The sequence below is a fragment of the Drosophila virilis genome, chromosome X (assembly GCF_030788295.1).
Source record: "Drosophila virilis strain 15010-1051.87 chromosome X, Dvir_AGI_RSII-ME, whole genome shotgun sequence".
In the NCBI taxonomy this organism is placed as follows: Eukaryota; Metazoa; Arthropoda; class Insecta; order Diptera; family Drosophilidae; genus Drosophila; species Drosophila virilis.
This window is the reverse complement of record NC_091543.1, coordinates 19,592,051-19,609,496: the sequence shown is the minus strand read 5'-3', so window position 1 is coordinate 19,609,496 and position 17,446 is coordinate 19,592,051. Positions and strand designations below refer to the sequence as shown.

Below are 17,446 nucleotides of genomic sequence, written 5' to 3'. Positions count from 1 at the left end.
TTCGACCTACTTGATCTACATCAAAATACCCTGCATGCAAAATAATTTGACAGGCTTACACTGGAATGCAAAGGGACATTGCCGCTATATACAAATATATTTATTTAATCGCTTCGTTTGAAATGAAAGAAACTTCTGCAAGGGTCTCAAAATGGATGCCCCGAAATTACACAACAATTCTCATATCATCAGCTTTTGCCCTGTCCAGAAACTGAAAAGAATGTCATTGCGATTTCCGTTCTTTCGCTAGATTGACTAGGCTGGGGTTTTTTTTTTTCAAAGTAAAATATAAATGTAGGGTATACAAGTGAGAGCCTACATTAAAGGCATTGCTCGGGTATTTATTCAGCAAGCGCAAAAATGTTTCGTTCTTGGCCCTATCTGTGCCAATCAGTTTGAATTGCTTTTTGCTGCCACTTAAGTGGCACACAGTTTACAATTTACAACTTACAGTTGCAGCTGCACTGCAGCCGCACTTATATTTTGTTTTTCTTGTTGTTGCTGTTGCTGTGCTTGTTGCAGTTGCTGCTGGCCACACGCTCATTTAACAGCGCTTCCACTCAAAGTTGTGCGTAATTTTTCAGCTGGTTTGCGTTTACTTCCGTTGCAGGAACTTTGCTTGGATTTAGCTGCACTTCGTTTGCCCCAAGTGTTTCCTCTCAATTGTTTTTCATGTCTCCGGGTGCCTGGGTGCTTCGTTGCTTCAGTGCTTCGGTTGCCCGCCCGGAGTGCGGTGAATGTGAATGTTTTATTGTTGTTGCTGCTGGCCCAAGTCGGCCACTTGTATTAGCGTAATTCCAGTGCTCATCTGGCTTATGTAGCAGCTAAAATGTTTCAGTCACTCGCCCACTGGCAACCAGTGTCAGTCACAGTGATTGTGATTGCGGGTGGCTCTGGCTGTGGTTCTTGAAGTTCATTAATTTTTATGGCACAAGTTGAACAGAAGTGAAGTCAACTTCGAGATGTGACGGCTCTCCAATGCAAATCACAGGTCGCAGCGTCTGCTCGGGTCCCTTTTGTTGCAGGGTAATAAAAAATAATCATTTTTTGAAGAGTTTTCATTTCTAAATACATATATGCTTGTTGCTCGCAACCGTTGCTGGTGCTCCTGCAAGCCACTGCCTGTTGGGCTTGGGCCGCGCCACTTCTATAAATTATTATATTTTTTTTTTCTTATCTAGGAATCGTACTCGTACATATAATGCTTGTGGCAATGGGCATAAGAGTCAGCAACAGCATAAAACTCACATAAATGCGAGAATGATAGATCGTAGCTAACAAAATGCACAAGTGAAATATACGAGTACCTGCAGCACAGCAACATTGCGTATACGTAATGTATGTAGCCATTTCGCAGAATGCAAGACTAAGTCGGTGCTCAGCACTGGCAGGCATTAAGAGCAGGCAGTCTGCTTTAAAAAATACTTAATGAATGCAAAGAAAGAATTGGCATGGCAATAACATTTGCATTGCAGAGCGGCCAAAATTTTAGTCAACACGAAGACACGTTATAAACCACTTCAAATCGGTGGGCTTAGGGTGAATATCTAGAAATATGCAAGATTTTTTTAATAAAGTTGATTTACGGTAGAATCTTATTAAAATATGTGCCTTTGATATCAAGCGACAGATTAATATTAACCAACGAATGTTTAAAGTTTTGACTTATTATTTAAAAAACGCTTCTTTTAAACTAAAAACTCTAAATCAGTTAAGTACGTACTATATATTTTTATAAAATATTGCTTACAGATAGGTTATAGAACAATTCCTTCAAGCTTGAGCTTACCTTATATTTAACATAAATTGCATAACATTTACCGTAAATGCAAGTTAAGACACGAAGGGTGCAGGAATGGTAAGGCTAATTAAATGATTTAGGCTTTCTTTAAGATCATCATTTCACTCGGAACCAAAGCGATTTGTTGCCATTCGCTCAACAATTCATTATTTATAGTTGATTATTTAATTCTTTAAATGAATGAGAGAGAGAAAGGGTTCTTAAACTGATTCTGTTTTTGTGTTTTATATTTCATCTTTGATTTGAATTTCCAAAAGAGATGTTTTTGTGTTAAGTTATCATTTGCCTAGCGTGAGCAATACATATATATTTGGTTTTTGTGTGTTATTGTTTTTAGAATTGAACACATAAAATTTGTCATTTTAATTAAATTGCCAATTCAATTATTAACTATTTGCTATAATAATATGGTACCCAAAAATCTCTTTTGAATAGTCTTCATTTAATACTTTTCTTGTGTGTATATTCTTATTTATGGCAACTAATAAAGATCAAAACATAATTTTATCGAAGCGATGCCTTGCAACAGTAATCGGGCGTTAAAGTGTTGCCCAGTTTACAGCTGTAGTTTTGCAGCAAGATAACGATATAAAACTCAAAATGCTAGTTGTACCTTTGACTGCGACAGCGACACGAAACAAATGTCGCTCAATTGCAATAAAAGCAACAACAACAAACATACGAAGCTGGCGAGGGACAAGAAAGGATAAAAGACAAACAGACAGTTGGGCTAAATTGAAGCTGGCACAGCAAAAATTCTCATTCTCTGTGTGTGTGCGTGTATTACGTATACGCAATTTGTGTCTGTGGGGCTGCTGTGCGTGCGGCTCATATGCAAATTGCGGGTAGAAGCTGCCTTTAATAAGCCAAGCACATAACGTTTTACAATGCCCAATACAAAATGTGCTGCAGATGGCAATAAAGCCGAGTGAACAGTACAGACTGTAGCAGGAGGCGTAAAAGAGACTGTATGCCTCTATAAGCGCCTTAATTTTTCTTCACCTAAGTCGAATAACTGTGGAAAATAATAATGTTGCAACTAATTGGCGTGGCTAATTGTCAGTTCTGCCAGCCTTCCCTCTATGTGTGTGCCTAGGGAGTGGCTGTAAACACAAAATGAATAAATGAATAAATAAGTAAAAAGAAGCCGTAAATGGCTGCAGTTAGGTACATTTTTACTGTTGGGCCTGACTCAGGCAACTACAAAAAATAATTGAAGCCAGCCTTATAAAACTTTGCCAGCCTACACACACACAAATTAATATATTGCTGTGTGCGCGTTGCGTCTGTATGTGTTGTGAGTGTGTGTGTGTGTGTGTGTGTCTTTTTTGATGTTTGTTCAGCTAAATATTCGCAATACTCATTACTTGCCTTCTGGGCAGCCACTCAAATGTTACCGCACTGCTGTAAATTTCTAACGTCTTTTTCTTTTTTTTTTTTGTGGTTGTTGGTGTTGTATATTTTTTTGCTTATTTTCGTTTACTGTTGTTGCTCTTCCTTGTTGTTTTTAGTATTTTAATGAGCCACCAATGCCTTGGCAACATTCGTTTTTGATGCGTGTTGTTCTTGTGCATCGTCAAATCAAATGTTTTTTCATTGTATCAGTTTGGCCATTAAAATTTAAATGTTATTTACTTAATTTTACGTGAATACAGCCGAACAAGGCGGGCACAAGAATGACATAATTTGAGCTGCATCTATAACATCATTATGGAACATAATTAAAGCAGTTGCTGGAACTAAGTCTTAATCAAGCTGCGGCTGGCCAGTCGACAATTTGCTGGACAAAGTTTTTATGCTTTATTGCACACACACACAGACACACAGACACACAGCTTAGTTTTATGCGGCAACTTAATAACTTTGATAAAAAGAGAGACAAGTTGGAGACCCCTACCCCTTGACAACAACCAGCTGCTGGCGTAGCTAAACTGACGCAACTTTATCAAAACAAATTAAAATGCCCAAACAAAGTGCAACAGGGCACAGAATGTGGCGCACATTAAATGCTGCGATAACTACAACTCAAGCATTAACACATAACAGCATAGTTTTTGGGTCCGCTCAGGTGGAGTGGGTGCCCGGCTGGGTCATAAAAATGACAGACACCTGTGTACGGAGCTCATAAAATCAATGAAAGTTTACACATTACGTATACACAGCGGTGGTGACAAACAGCCAGCCACAAGGTCAGCCAGTGAACGCAAAATAAAAACTTACATAAGTTGAGTTTAGCATAAGCGGCTCAAGATACGCGGCCAAGATATGCAGCCTGCTAACCACTTGCCTCAACCTGTATTTTTTTTTTTTAATGAGTATTCATTACGCGACGCAGCATCAACGTGACAAAGCAGCAAAGCAACAAAGCGGCTAAACGGCCGCATGGCGTATACGTTATGTGCGCCAGCTGTGTGTGCTCGCTTATTCGTGTGGGTGCACTGCTCTCTGGCTAGTGGCTTTTGTTATTCATTTAAGCTGTCGACGTACGCAGCCACTAAAACATTCAGCGAGCCATGCGACAAATGTTACACATACGCCATGTGCGCCGACCTGGCAAGAGCCTTGCACACAGCCAGTTATTGTCACAGTCTTGTGTATTGTTTATGGCTCATTGTTTACTACTTATCGTTTATTGTATGCTGTCATTGGCTTTGCTGTAGCCTTAACTCTCCGAAGGCTATCAGGCGAAAGAGGGCTTGGTGAAAAGAATCAAGCATATCGAGACCTTTAACAAGTCGAGTACCATTATAAGAAATGGAAAATAACGACTGATAGCAAAGTCTGTTGTGTTAAATAAGTCAACTATAAACAATTTGCATATCCTTTTACAAAACACTCTAAGCTGTAACGAGCGTAGCAGAATATCAATCTAAATCAAATTATTTACATAATGCTGCTTAGCCGTATTTGTTTCTCAATACTCATAAGCTCTCGTCTCTGGCTGCAAAATTAATTAAGATCACATTTTGCATTATCGCCTCGCATACAAAATCAGTCAAGTCATAAGCCAATTGCTTCAACGTATAAATACTGAATTGATGGCTAAAGAAGTGGCGCAATGCATAAATCACACTCCCATAAGCAGGACACACCATCAATAAATCAAAGCTGTTTGACCAGCCATCAAGTCATGTCCCTCCCAGCAGACTCTGCCAAAAGGAAGGATGGGGTCAGCTGCAGTCTCGATTGGCTCAACTCAGGCACTCGCCAGCTGCCATAAGCTGCGAGTGGGTATAATAAACAATAAACAATAAACAATGACAATTAATTCACATTAAACCCATCAATTCAATTAGTATTTACGTTTAGATGTTTTATTGCATGGATAAACAATCTCGAAGTCCCAATGCGCTCAATTTCTCAAAATAGGAAATATCTAACCGTGGGCAGGGGACGTATCTTGTATATTGGTAGCATCTTTTTTGTTTTTATGAAAGAGTTTTCTCGCTGCTAAGACATTTCAGTAATCCTTGTGACGAAAACACAAAAAGCCCCAAAAAAAAAAAAACAGAATAATCAAACATAAAATGGCCCACTGAGAGAAAAATTGGAGAAAGGAAAGGCAAAAACAAAATCGAATGCCCAAATGCAGAGGGAATTTTAGGTGACGAAACAACTGTTGTCGATAAAGTTGCTGATAAAAAGGTCCGAAAACATATGCAATAACAACTTCAGCAACAACAACATTAATTACAACAGGCACAAGGCAACATGCGTTGAGTTGGCAGCTATCGAATTTATTAATCATGTTCGTAATACCCTGTAATCTGCGACGCAGCTGCAATTCAATACTTTATGGTATGCTTTTTATGACCCTAGCTACAGGGTATCACAAGTCCCAAAAAAAGGCAAGAAGAAGAAGCAGCACAACAAGCTAGCACTTTATTTGATTTGATTTGTATGCGTGTGCGTGCCCATCCTTATTGTGGGCGTTCTATGGGCGTGTGACAGTCAGAATGACAGACAGACAGTGGCAGCCAAAAATGCGCATATCAATAAACGAAAGATATGATATATGATGTATGCACACATATCTATATAAATATGCTCGGCCATAAGGTAAGAACGCGTTTACATATTCAAGTACATATTCATATGTATATTTATATGTTTGCATAATCAGTAAATTTGATTATATAACTGATTAAATAAAATTGATGGATGTCCAGTGGGCAGCAACAAGAAGGACAGGAGCAGAGCTCATAAACCAAGCCGCAGTCACCAATTACAATGGCATATTTTGCCTGGCTGTTTGTGGCATTTTTATGCCTTTATACCCAATAAAAGTGAGCCAAGAGGGTATCATAAAGTTATGCAAATGTATGTAACACAACAAAAAGCCACTCCATAGGGTGTGTTTGTGTCTATGTATATGCATATATATTTTTATTGGAATTATAAATGCAAAAATATGTTTAATATGCTCTTGATACGAAAGATGATATGTATGATAGCCTAGCAGTAAGATAACCAGAGTCCAACACTTGCGAATGCTGCTCTTTAAAGCCTGTACGGCATTCCAGATGTTCATATATATATATACATCTTGGCCGACTTTTAAACGAATTTATGTGCCACTCAAAAGTTCATCATAAATTCTCTAATCTTTTAAATTCAGTTTTAAGATTTATTTTCTGCTCTAAGCTACCAAAGCTCCGCCCAGGCTTTGTATATCAATCACATATATTTTAAAAGTATGCAAATAAAAAAAATGTTCTTTTAAATAAAAACATCTTCTTGACCTTCATATTCAAGCCAAAACGAAAGAGTTTAGCCCAAAAATCATTTGTGCAAATACAAAAATAGGATTTCAATGCATTGGGCCTCTTGTGAATAGCTTTAAAAGAATTCATTGCATATTTAAATCCACTAATAACTTTGACAACTACCTGAGGTGACAGACAGTCCAGCAAAGATTGCTGCAATAGTCTTATGCGATTCTGGGCTAATTAATTTATTCATTTTTTAACCTGATCAATTTGCGGAGCAATTAAATATGCGCAACATAATAATAATATGCACATATATGCCAGTTGGGCAAACAGTGCGTATGCGTGTTATTCTGGCAATATCAACTGCGCGATAATTATTTATAAGGCACAGCAGTTGGATTAGTGCTGGCGCATTTTAATGTCTTAATATATATGTTATTCGGATAATTGAGTTTCAAGAATTATTAAAATATAACAAACACTTCACACACACACACACACGCAGACATAAATAGTCTAATGATGTGTTAATTATATGCGTGCACAACAATTATGAATTATAAACGGTTCGTTTTGCAGCGCTAGCTGGCAGAGCCTCAACACGCACCTCTGCCACGCGGCAGGTGTTCTAATTGCGCCCAGCTGTATGCGCCCATGCAGGCTTAATTAATTGCAGAAATTAGTCAACAGTCTTGAGCGTTACTGATGACAAATATATATTCTATATTTAGTGGTTGTTTTCAATACCTATTGTTCTATGCCGACAACATAAATAACAAATGACAACACACAAATTTGAGCAGCAGACGCAAATGAAGGCAAATTCAATTGAATAGCGTCTGCATTTGAATAATCAAAATTTCCAGTTAAGCTGTTTTCCTGCTCCATGCCAATTGCATTCAGATTTAAGACCCAATGCAATCGCTCAAGCTAAAGGGCTTAGCAACTCATTCAGTCAGCATTCGAGTCAATAATATAAGTAATCTATGTACATATGTTCACTGACAAACAATGCGGACATTCAAGACGTTTTAATATCGTAGCAAAATACCCAAGAAGTCATTTATGTTAAGCTGCTTGCCTAATGACACACAAATTTGACTTTAATTAAATACTCACTTCTTATTCTACAGTCAGAAAGCTCAGCTAAAATGAAGGCATGAAATTCCAGGCACAAAACTAATTCTCAGATGGCCAGCATCACGGCTGCATACCGGTTTAGGAGCTGAATTTATGCCTTGACGTTTGCTTCAAAATCTAGTTAACTAGAAATTTAGACTAAAAATCCCATAGATAATCTATAAGGTGCAATAGAATATTTCACTTTGTTATTTACTTTTGCCCTATGGACTAAAAATATTGCCAGCCATACATATTTTCATACACAAGATGCGGGCTAAGTTTGATCTCTACCCGAAATTTTTCAGTTACCAAATATGGTTAATGCGTTGGTTGGGCCTTTAGTTCCTATTACCTTACATATTTAACCTATGTCAGGGTATTTCACCTAAAGTACAACTATTTCAGCATATTCTTAACATTTCTGTGGCCAGTGTGGAAAACTTGCTTTGCAAACTTCCCACAGATTTCTCAGGTTTCTTAAATATTTGCTTTAAGCTTCTTCAACTATTTCCGCTCAAATATGAGCATTCAGGGTACTTTTAACGTGTTTGGTTAACTGCTTTAGAGTGTTAAATTACATGGTCCCGTCCCTCTAGAGCTAGGTAAAAACAATATCACATACTTCCGAGTCCACAGTGGGAGCGAGCTCAGCAGTTTCCCACATTCTCTCGACCGCAGGCACCTGATGGCTCGGTACTACAGGCGGGGGCAGTAGATAGCCTGTTGCACGAACAGACCACAGGCAGCTGCCAGCCAATAACAGCAGCTGAATTTGAAGTTGGAGCAGGGGAAGGCGGAGGGGAGCAGCAGCGGAAGAGGAATGACTGGCAATGCTTGGAATCCTTTCATTGTTTGCACAATAATTCAACGGCTGCTGTGTTTGCTGTGTGCTGTTTGCAGCATTTTCTTTGGGGTCGTTTCTTGGGGCATCAAAGGGAAAACCTGCGCCGCTTTTTTTTCCTACTTTTCCTGCTTTCTTTTCATTATTGGCTCTCGCTCCCAGAACGTATTAGCACGCTGCATTACCGGCTGCCTTCGGATGCTCTGTGATTATTGTTGTGCCCGTAATTGCCTCACGCCGCCTGAATACATTTACATAAGTTGGCAACCCTGGGCGCAAGATGCGGTGCCGTGTGATGGGCCAAGGTTGAGGCGTCTCTCATTTGTTATCTTTTCATTTTTGGCGCAGATGTCAACGAACCCGTGCTGGCACGATTTTGCGCTTCCTCGCAGCCAGTGCCGTGTGTTTACATTTTCCTTGACAAGGCCACCGTAACAGCGACTAACCGAATCCGCCCTACCCCGGCCTAACCCAATGCCCTATCAATGGGTGCCGATTCATCCTGCACCACAGCGATACTAAATCTAAATTCAATATGTTGTCGATTTAACATATTTCTCTCTGAGGTTCCGTTTCTGTGTGTGCATGTATGCGTGTGTGAGTTAGTGTGCTTGTGTGTGTTTTTTCTTCTTCAATTTTTTGTGAACGAGTAAACAAAGTGTTGTGCCAATATTGACAGAGCCCATGAGCTATGCTTACGTCTGCAACTACGTCATCTACGACAGCCAAAGACTAAGACGAAACCCAATCGCAGTTGGCCAATCAGTGACCATCAGCCATCAGCCATCCGACATCAGACATGAGGCACATCAAGCATCACACATCACAATGAAATTATTGAAATAAAATATATTTTTGTTGTCTGTTTGTTATGGTGTCGGATTTTGGCGATTATATTACCCAAGGCCGGCAGCGAACCAAGCCGAATCAAAACGGAATGGGACACTACGCGAAAGGAATCCAATGTTTGGCAATCTCAATGTGAGCTTTGTCATATGATAGCCCATTGAGCGAATCTCTCTCACTTCTGGTTGCTGTCCATATGTCCAAACGTTGAACAATTAATGAGTGAAAGCATATATATTCAAAGTGCTTGGTATATATACTCCGATAGGAAGCCATATTTGGAAATTGATATTTATCGATATTATGAAACTGGAGGGAACTTTAGAGACTATAGCGTGTGCTATACGAATGAACTTATTTTTAATATGAAGTGTGAGGTCGGTTTAAGTTAACAGCCGAACGGACAGATAGCTGATAGGAGGGACTTGGCTATATCGAGTCGGCTTTTTGTCTTTATCAAAGATTTGGTCTTCACAGGATATAAAACCTAAGACTAAAATCCATTTTAATCTATTTTTATTTGGTACTTGATTATTCTCAAAAACAAAACGAAAATGACAGGAAATTCATGCTCGGAGAAAATATTTTCGGTAAGTCAGAATCTTGTACATTTTGTGAAGAACTTTATTGTGGCTACAGAAGTTCGTGTGCAATCCCTATTCTTTATGTTTGTAATGAATCAAATTTCGAGCTTTCCTTAAAATGCGGGTTAACTTTAATATGTGCTTAGCACTCAATCAACACCCAGTTAGCCAACAGACCGCCGGCTAAATTATAATTTTCCTTACTCAGGCGGCGAGTTGGCCAAGTTGTAAAGTATTTAAAAAATTAATTGCAACCTTTGGGCAAAACCAGCGACGTTTGATAAACCTTTCAGCGACGGCACTCGTAAACACAAAAATCAGTCTTGTGGCCCCAAATGGGCACGGCTGACCCTCAGTGGAGCGGCTGCTGAAGGTCATTAAAATCATGATTAGCAGCCAGCAGCCACAGGTGCCATTAAACGCAACCAGCCAAGGAGCCGACACCGACAAGAAAGAAAAAAAAAACAATATAAAAGAAAAAATTGGGCTCCGATGTGGACTCGTTGTCCGCAAAAGGCAGCAGCAAGCGAAAAGTGCTGTCTACGGCGCAACAACAACTAAATACTCTTACAATTTTATAGCAAACGATTTTTCAAAAAAGTTACGCAATGTTCGAATAATCATTTCTATATAGTGATCCGATCCACCCAATGCCGACGCGTGAGCTGCCTGTAACAAAAATATGGACCTTATCGACACTCGTCAAGAATGCAAAGATTTTATTGGCAATCGCCTCTACTACGTTACCCAGTTGCTGACAAAGTGATAACACCTTCTGTGAGAGTAGAAAAATGGGTGAAAGCAAATAAGCCAACTGACCGCAAACAAGCAACAAAGTTATGACGTGAGGTGCGACCGAGGGGGAAGTGGGAGTTATTTCTTCTTAATGTTTTTCTTTCAATAATTCGCGCATGTTACCCGCCCACCGGGAAAGGCCAACAGAGAACAGGGCGCAAGGTCACTGGCAAAGGGTTCTGTTTGGCTTGTGTTGTGCTTATGGTTATGGTTACGGTTTGGTTAGGTTAAGTTTGGTTTTCGTTTATGTTTTTGCTGCTCATTCGGTTCATTTTCCAGTTTTGGATTTTCGACTTTTCGCCTTTGTGCTGCATTTTTGCGTTAAGCTTGCAAAAATGTTTGCCAATTGCTTTTTTTCTTCGTCTTTTCTTGACTTTACTTTACTTTCTCCTTGTACTAGTTAACGAGTGTAAGCGAGTATATTGGGCTTCAACAAAGTCCGTCTTTCGAACTTGGAGACTTGAAATTTAGTGTATATACTCGTTTCTATCCGCTAAAGTGTTAAAATTCTATTGATATGCAGAATGGAGGGCCGGAGTCATCATATATAAAATTAAGTTGGTTAAAGAAAATCATTTGAGAGCGGAAAATCGATATCAGTTTGAATGAGTATGGCGCAGTCGAGAGTACCCGACTGAGAATTTTCACTTGTTCATTTTGGTCTGTGGCCTGTCCGCAGGTCAAAAATCAAATGTTTATGCTCGGCATTTTGGTTTTTTATTCAATATATTAATTTTGTATGCCAGTACGAAGTCTTTAATAAATGCCGTGCTGTACAGGCATGACTTTCAGTACAGCAGATGGGCCATGTCTCTGCCGCCTGCCATAATATAGCATATTTTGTGCAGGGTATTAGGCTAGTTGCATATGCTTGGCTTTGGGCGCCGGCGGCCGTATTGTGACTAACTTTTTGGCCGATTGAGCCAGGATGTTAAAGGTCCGGCGAAGCAGTTTAATGTCGTTTGGTTCATTAATGTTAATGACCATATTGATTTATATGTGTGGCACGTGTGACACTCGACTTACATGAACTTCGATTCAGTTCAGTTCAACACGAATTGAGTTCTTCAGGTTCCACAACATTTTGGCCTTTACGTATTTCACGGCAATTGAGTTTAGAAAATTTGCAACGTTGCAATAGACTTGCAACTGGCTTGATCAATCCCAGCCCATAACACTATTCTTTGTTTGTCGTAATTGCGTTTCATTAAAATGCATTGAAAGTAATTTTAATATGTTTTCCTGTCGAGTCTCCAGACCATGCCCCCATATTTTAGTTGACTTGAAAATCGATACGTTGAATGAGCGACAGAATACTTGATTCTATCTTAAGTAAATGTTACGCTCAACTGTTTCGAAAACGGGGCAACATCCTGTCATATGAAATGCGTTCTTTCGACAGTTTTACAGTTTCCTACATGACACGAAAAGCTACAGAGCAAGAAATTCTATATAAAACGCCATCGAGTCGAAACTACAATGCTCTTCACTTGCTAAATGTGTCGAGCATCCTATTTAAATTCTATCTAGATAATATATCAAAATAGTTCTTTTCAAGTCGAACAGTTGCAAATACGAAAAACAAGTTGTCAAACAAAATTTATCTAAAGTTTTGTTAATTCTAACAAATTTTTGTTAATTTATGGGCTTCTTTTCAAAAACGAAATAACATACATCGTCCGATTCAAACCATTTTCTAATGAAATGTTGAGCCTCAATTTAATATAATACAATATGGTCTTAGGATTTTTAACACATCATATTTAGTATTTTTTATTTGAAAATTATGTTTCTATTAAGTTTCTAAATTATTTCCAAATATTTATTCAATTAAATAAATAAATATCAATAATTTCTTTATTTTAAAAAAATATACATCTAAATATCTATCTACCAAAGGAAGCACATGAACCCAAAATTAAGAGTACAGAATAAACTCAAGCCGAAATTGCTGCCCGACAAGTTTACAGCACAAGATTCTATTCTACTTTATTTTATTTTGCTGTTTTTTGCGCAAAAACAAAAACCAAAAAAAAAAATAACAAAGTTATTTTTATTTGCTTTTTATATTTTGGACTCTTATTCTTATGCGACTTTTAACTTTTTATGCAAGGAGCCAGGCTTGCAGGGTGGGCTTGGTGGGGCGGAAAATCCGTCAACTATGCGCGAATCGTAAAACTTAAAACTTGGGCTGGCAGCTGCAACAGCAGCAGCAGCAGGTGCAGCATACCATTGTGAAATTGAAATACATTTTAAAATGAGATGTTTTGAAATAAAAATATATAACACTCGACGAGAAGCTGCAGAAATTATAATAAATCAAATTGAGTTAATGCAAGCGCCCGTCTTAGCATTTTCTATAGCATACTTTACGAGTTCTTAAAAGTTTTCTTCAGAATAACAATTTAATAAATATAAACAACTCGGTTTATTTAAAGTTTAATTAGAATACATTTAAATTAAATATTTTGGAAATAATTTGAGACAAACAATTTGTATTATTGAAAACAACAAGTCAGATGCGAAGAATTGAACATTCGGCATTTGCCAAGCAAATTCCGTGCGCCGACAGACGGCGGATGCGGCATTTGAATGGAATGTGCGGCACGCAATCAAAGGCTGTTGGCGACTCACAGAGCTTATTTGCATGTTGCAAGGTCCAAAAACAACTTGCTACCACTCCAAAGACAAGGCAACAGTAGCCTGCTTACCCACATGCCCCAAGGTGAGCAGAGGCAGACGGAAATATTTGTCTAAATTTGTTTTAATACCATTAATTAAATATGATTTGGTTTAGTTAAATGCTTGGGACAAGTTTGGAGCTGGTGTCCTAGATAATCTTACAATATATTCAGGTCATTATTTAAGTTGTCAACTGAATGCCACAACAATTGCTGTTGTTATGCAAAATGTTGGCAAGAAATATTCATCAGTGTGCACATTTATTCATTTCTCATGTTCATTTACCTGTGTATAGTTACTTCCTCAAAAGGGCTTCAAGCACTGCACTTTGACACCAAAGAAATAAAAAAAAAAAGCTAGTTTATTGTTCTTTGAACAATTTGAAAAAAATGTTTTTAGCATTTGTACGAATCTTTTTTAAAAAAATTACAAAAATAAACATTTTGAAAACATTTATTTTTGGATAGTCTTTGATTTGGCACATTTGGGTGGCCCGCAGAAAACAAAGAAAATAACAGAAGCAAGAAAAAGATTCGACTACGCACTTTGCCAATTGTTTAAAAAAATTAACTATTTATGTGTTTATTTATTTTTTTTTTTTTTACTTTGGTTGTGTTTTGTTTAATGTTAATGCCGAGTCGCAACGTCTGAGCTTGTTCTGCTCTGGCTCGCTCCTGGCTGAACTGCTCGCCTTAAGATACCCGCAACGACTGAATCAAAACAAACAAATTTCGTTGGTTATATTTGAAACAGTTTTCCGTGCTTGGCGCTCGGCGACGACTTTATCTGCGGCTGCGGCTGCTGCTGCTGCTGCTGCTGCTGCTGCTGCTGCTGCTGCTGCTGCTGTTGCTGTTGCTGTTGCTGCTGGTTTTGGCGCTTCTGCTGCTGCTGGTGCTGGTGCTGTTGTTGCTGCTGTTGTTGTCGCGTCGCGTCGCTGGGCAGTGTTCCCAGCGCCGAGCATTACAGTATCCGCTAGTGCTTTATCCAGCTATCCGCACGCCACCCACGAGCATGTTTTATCCGCGCGCCTGCGCCTTGCGATTTGTTTACATCGCCCCTGTTGCCAACAACTGATTGCCTGCTGTTTGTTGTTGCTGCTGTTGCTGCCGCTGCTGCTGCTGTTGCTGCCGCTGCTGCTGTTGCGATTGTTGTTGTTCTTCTTTGCGCAGGCTGCCTAAACGTTTTTAACACATTGAACAGCGCTTTGTTTTTTACAGCAACAGCAACATCTGGCCTCTTGCATTGTGGTTCTGCTCAGCTGTTGCTGTTTGGCGCCGCCGTCCGCCGACCCGCCGACAGCTGCGCTGCTTTGCTTTAGGTGTTTGACACTTTACCGCAACATACACGAAATATTCATTCACTCACTCGCTTTCTCGTTGGCTCCCTCAAACAGTCAGTCAGTCAATCACAGCTTTGCGCTAGAAACGGGTTTTTGCTCGCATCGATGTTTTAATGCCCTTTCGTCTAAATTTTTTTAATAAGTTAAAGATGAATTGAAAAAAGTTGTTTATTCCAAGCACTGTTTAAAAAAGATAGAAAACAATATTTCGGTTAATGGAGGCTGTGGTGGAGGGCGCAGCAATAATTTACATTTTCCCTCTTTCAGGAACTATTATTATTTTTATTATTAATATTATTATTATCATTATTATTATTATTATTATTATTATTATTATTATTATTATTATTAGTAGTATTATTATTATTATTATTATTATTTAGTCATTATTATCATTTTTATAATTACTATATAAATATATATATGTATATCTATTTATTGTATTCATAGTAAAAATCGTATTATTATTTGTATTTCTTATAATTTCATTTAATTTCTTTCTTTCCTTTTTTATCATATTATATATTTGTTTTTTTTTTCATATTAGGGAACATATTCGGTGTACCCCTTTTGAGATAAAGTGCATGTAGAATTTAACTGTGTGTTGGTTGTGTTTCTAGTTGTTGTTCTGTTTTTGTGCTTTTGATTTAATTTCTTGTCTTGACTTTTGGCCATTGACTTGCAGCGAAAGATGTCAAAAGTCATTAACTTTTATGCGTGCTCCATATACTTAATAAGTACATCCATACCGTGTCGTATACATAGCTTTAGATACATACATATTTATTTGGATAGATATATGTATTTGTAGCTGCACCCCAACAAATGCAATTTCCTTATCAGTTTCAAAGATTTATTTATGAATTCTGTTGTGTCTATCAAATATTAACGATTTCTATTGAACCATTATTTGATTATAAGTATATATAAACGAATTCGATTGCTTCTTTGTCGTCATCATCATTGTTGTTCTCCTGCTGTCGTCATAATGCCTAATATTCGTTCAGTTTTGCTGGTTACAATGTCAGCTGTGTCTCTCGCCTATGGGGAACAATTAGAAGTTCACTTCACCTTACAGTTGAATGACTTTTATTAGAGTACCGACCACGCGACCCACACGACTCACCCGACCGGCTGCCTATATTGGCCGCCCATTTTTCTGGGCGGGAAAGAATGCTTTGTAAAATTCAGCAAAACTGATTTCCTGTTGTCCATTGAGGCTTTTTTTTGGCAGCAATCGAAAGTCTGTGTAGTCGATTGCTTCTTGATGCCGCCTCCTTTCTAAACATTCGCATCATATAATGATGCTCATGATGTGAGTGCCACTTAATATGGGCTGGCATCTCTTAATTTCACTTTCCATGGCAACGCCGTGAATATGCATAAAAATAGAGCCTGTTTCAGGATATGAATACCGACTATATACGCACACACACATACAGTGGAAACATTGCAGTCGGCTGACACCGACTATACAATACTCTGTTTGTAGTAAGGTAAGCAAGGAGTGTTCTTGAATTTTAGGCTCGATAGTCTCTATCTTGAGAGGCGATCATTAAAACTCTCCCAGGATCAGAACAATGGCGGACAGAGCTATTCATGGGTTACCCGCCCCCTAACACGAGTGTTAGTTCCAAGTAAAAGGAGTCTAACAGACAGAGAAACGGACGGAGAGCAAAAAGAACATTCCACGAAACCAATATACTCGTTTTTACCTTGTTAATCGAATAGAAAGGCGATGAGTAATAAAAAGTAAAGGTAAATAACATTTATTTGCCCATCTGTGCATTTGCATAGTGGAAATTGCTAATCAAATAAGGAAAAGGTTCAATTGTAGACAATATTTATTTGTGTTTTAGCAAAACACTTTATTAAATTTCTAAAGCGCTGAAGCATTTCCCTTTTTCAATTTGCTACACCTTTCTTTTGAGGCTGTTAATTTAAATAAACAAACAAATTGTCGAAAAAATTGTGTACTTATGGCAATGTAAGATATTATTTGCCAATTAGAAACCTGGCAAAAATACCTTGAAGTAGTTAGCTTGAACGCAAAAATAAAATAAATAAAAATGAGTCCTCGATATAAAATATTTTGTTGCAACTCTTGAATCAATTTGTAAAATTTACCTCAACTAAATTAAAATTGAATAATATTTACATGGTGCTCGGCTCAGTTTAGCTACGAGCTTCCAATTGCCAGCAGCTGTTGAGGGCCATTTTACGTCAGGGGAGCTGATTCTTTGAAATGCTCTTATTTAGAGTGACCACATTCGGGGCCATTATAATTGCATTTTTGTGCGCTGGGACGTGATCAACAATCGCTGGACGAAAAATTGAATTGTGCATTTGTCTTACCGTCTATTGAGATTTCGCAAGCAACAAATTTCGGCTGCATTTGATTTGCATTTGCAAATCAGAGCCATATCAAGTGATTCGTATTTATACTGCAAGGCGTCCATTTGTGCATGTCTGAACACATTTGCATGCTTAGATTCACATTGAATGGCCGCTAGAAGCAATCGTAGAAATTCATAGTTACAATAATAAAAAAGACTTTTGTGCTAAGTCGCCTCTGAATATTGCTCATACGCCAGGTGTGCAACCAGGTTATGCACATCGAATGCTCGTTAACAGGCTCCCACCACGTTGCGGACAGCTATGATGTGTGTTATGATGTAACCAGCAATAAGAAAGTCGAAAGGTTCAACCCCTCGTAGCCACTGT

At 38.4% G+C, this 17,446-nt stretch overlaps 1 protein-coding gene and 1 long non-coding RNA gene across 3 annotated transcripts in view; one reads left to right on the top strand and one right to left on the bottom strand.

The window, feature by feature from the left end:
• The window catches only part of SPR (Sex peptide receptor), a 54,483-nt gene extending 39,597 nt beyond the window's left edge, over window positions 1-14,886 (bottom strand). Inside the window, exon 1 of the mRNA XM_002055659.4 lies at window positions 13,669-14,886. The gene's annotated coding sequence lies outside the window, so the exon portion shown is untranslated. The remainder of the gene's footprint in view (window positions 1-13,668) is intronic.
• LOC116652011 (uncharacterized) overlaps window positions 1-17,446 on the top strand; it is a 132,692-nt gene that overhangs the window by 109,863 nt on the left and 5,383 nt on the right. The gene's annotated exons all lie outside the window — the stretch shown is intronic.